The 3,196-nt window shown below is 59.5% G+C and overlaps 1 long non-coding RNA gene across 1 annotated transcript; it reads right to left on the minus strand.

Moving 5' to 3' along the window:
* Nucleotides 1–255: 255 nt before the first annotated feature.
* Nucleotides 256–2,434, minus strand: LOC116465557 (uncharacterized). Its single transcript, XR_004370241.2, has 3 exons — nucleotides 2,336–2,434; nucleotides 455–520; nucleotides 256–374 (listed from the first exon to the last, which is right to left on the minus strand). It is a non-coding gene; the product is annotated as an uncharacterized LOC116465557 (long non-coding RNA).
* Nucleotides 2,435–3,196: the final 762 nt, after the last annotated feature.

The following is a 3,196-nucleotide window of genomic DNA, read 5'->3' on the forward strand; positions in this document are numbered from 1 at the left end:
GGACTCCAGGTCGGGGAAGGTGCTCGGCCCCTCCTCTTCTTGGTTGCTGGAGTCCTCATCGGATTGGCTCCTGAGAGTGTAGTTGATGGTAGTGGGGAGGCTGGAGGCTCCCTGAGGACTCTGGGAAGGATCTGGTGACTCGGCAGCAGCCACCTCCCCCAGGGTGACTTCCACTAGAGTAGAAGAGGAGGAGGCAGCCTCCTGCTCCTCAGTAGCAGGAGGCTGTGCACCCACGAGGCCCAGGGCCTCTCCTCGGGCCTCAAGGCCTTCTTCAGGACTGCAGTGCTGACTCCTCTGCTCAAGAGGCATGATGACTCTGGTCAGGGCAGCAGGTGGGAGTGTGGGCAGGAGCTGGGCAATGGAGACCCACAGGCCTGGGGAGAGAGGGAGTGTGTGAGAGACCTCAGCTGAGAACTGAACTGAACCTTGGAGGCTCTAACAAAGGCTTACTTACAGATCTTCTCCTTCAGTGCTCCTCCGGGGGCCTCTGGTCCTCCATGTCAGCCTGTCCCCTCAGAACCTGAAGGAGGAAGTGAGAGGGCACCTCAGGGTACAGCCGGCCAGTGCATGCTGAGGCTGCAGGACTGAAAGCATTGAGGGTGAGGCCAGGCGCTCTGGAGTCCATGTGTTCTGGGACAGGTGGGGCCCTTGGTTTGAATCCAAGGCAAACCCTCACCGTTGGCACTATCTGAGCCCCCTCTGCTCTGTGACCTGAAGACACTGCCTCAGACCAAGTCCTCACTGCCTTGTTCCTGGAGCTCCTGATTCCTGGGAGAGGAATCCACGGGCCCCCAATGTGCAGACAGCAAACGCAGCCACGGATTCCCAGAACTGTCAGGAGGGTTGGCCAGACTCTGTGAGGTCCCCACTCTGCTGGGGTAGAGGGTCCCCTCTGTGCTCACTCAGGGCCCTCACCTTTCTCCTTATAGGGCCTAATCCCTCCCTTCTGCTGGCCTGAGAATCTCTCATGTCAAGAACTCACATACCTGATATGGTACAGAAAAACATGAGGGGACCCACATCTGGCCATACATTCCCAGGTCCTCCCGGGAAGGACAACGAGACATGTCCAAATTGATTGAAGTCCATGTGCCCTGGGTGAGGAGACTGCTTGGTCCTCACCTCCACTCCTAGCAGGGTCTGAGAGCCTCCCTCTACTGCCCTGAGTGCAGCCCCCTCAGACCAAAGCCTCCCCTTCCCTGACATCAATGATCCTGGGATAATGGAGGGACCTCAGCTGACAGCCCTGCCCAGGCTCTCTGAGGTAACAGCAGGAGCAGGGTAGATTTTTATGGGGCCCCCAGTCCGCATTCTGTCCCAGGGGTACCCTCAATCCTCCCTCAGGCTCCTCACCGGGATGCTTGGCAGATCCTAGGACCACTGCATCTGTCCACCAGATGGGGGCCCCTTGGGGGGACGCCTTGGGCCCTGCAGATCCTGGGATTCCTCCCTCTGCTGACCTGAAGTCCCACTCTTCAGACCACAGCCCTCAACTCGCTTGTCACCCTGAAGGCGCAATGAGCACAGAGCACATTGGCCACTGTGCCCAGCATCCCCCAGCCCAAGGTTGCCACTGATCTGGACTCCAAGGTCCCCTCAGTCCTCCCTCTTCTTCCTCCCCATGACTCCTCACAGGGCTGGGCCCCAGCCCCCTGCTGAAGTGGGTTTGCATCCCTAGGATTCCCGTAGCCGAATGAAAAGGTGCCTCAGTTTGAGACAGGGGTACAGTGGGCCCCTGTCGTGGCATGCTGGGTCCCCTCAGGACTCCATTGTCTTCCAGGAGGGCCTGGGCCCTTTCACTGCTTCCCAAAGGCCATACTCGCGATACCGAACCCCTTCCCTCCCTTAGCCGTAGACGTGAATCTCAGGACTCACGTGCCCGGCCGCCATTCCCGGAGCTTCTGTGACTTGATACCAGGGACGAAGCCCGGATTCTGCCAGGATGGCGGTGGGGGTGGGGATGGGAATGGGGAATGGGGGTGGGGGATGGGGGATGGGGATGGGGAATGGGGATGGGGTTGGTGCTGGGGGATGGGAATGGTGGTGAGGGTGGTGGTTAGGCTGCTCTCAGTTCCCTCTCAGGGTCCCTACCTTGATTCCTGGCACAGCGTGGGCCCTGACCTCTTCTAACCAACCCTGCCCTGGCCACATTAAGCTCTGTCCCCAGAGTTCCCTGTGGCTAAAGTGGCAGGGGTTGGTGGGGTGAGGTAGTGGCGACCCAGCCTGGAAGTCCTCCCCTGTGGGGTGGTCCAGGCCTGGCAGCAGAGGCAGCGCTGGATTATTTGAGGCCCTCTGTCTGGGTGAGGCCCACCTCAGTCCTCCCTCAGCGTCTTACCTTGCCTCCTCACCGAGCCTGGGCCTGCTTCCCTCCGCCGACATCAGGCCGTTGCTCAGGGCGAGAATCTCGCGGTCTTCTGACGCCCAGTGCGCAAGTCAGTGGCGTCACATCCTGGCAACGGTACTTCCCTGGGTTCCGGGCAGGCATGGAACTGGATTGTGCCTGGATGGGGATCTGGATGCGGGTGGAGGTAAGCATGAAGATGGTGATGGGGCAACGGGTAAGGATTGGGACGTGGATCCTGAGGCTGTAGATCCTGGTGGGGTCGGGGGAGTTGGGGGTGGGAGGGGCCTTCGGTCATCCCTCAGGGTCCTGAAGTTGATGCCTGGCTGAACCTGGACCGCCATCCTCTGCAGATTGTTTCTACTCCCCTCGGACCGAGTCTCTGACTCTGAGTCCCCCTGAAGTGGCATTGGGGGAAGGGGTGTGGTCTGGGTGACATCATTGCCTGCGTTTACCAGGGCTGACAAGAGGGGCTGAGCTGGATTCTGTGGTCCCTCTATGGTGGGGGGTGGGGGGTGGTGTGGACCCTCAGTCCTCACTCAGGAGGGTCCTCTTCCTCACCTCCGGCTGTTGGATGAAGTGATGGGCAGGAGATGCTCAGTTTCTGTCACCTGTGAGCATTTGCACAGCTGCACCCCTTGTAGAGAATGCCTGCGGGTCCCAGGCCAGGTGTTCCCTGCGGGGCGGCAGCTCCCCTGGTTGTAGTAACCTCTGGGAGAAGACGCACACCTTCCCACCGGGGCTTCTCCCCAGCCAGAGCTACACTTGGCAAACCTTTGGTCCTAAATGATTTATTCTCTGAATCGAAGAAACAGGGTTTACATTATCTTCCAAGTATATGTGTAGGTAGCAATA

Source organism: Hylobates moloch, unplaced genomic scaffold (genome assembly GCF_009828535.3).
Source record: "Hylobates moloch isolate HMO894 unplaced genomic scaffold, HMol_V3 SCAFFOLD_7067, whole genome shotgun sequence".
NCBI lineage: Eukaryota > Metazoa > Chordata > Mammalia > Primates > Hylobatidae > Hylobates > Hylobates moloch.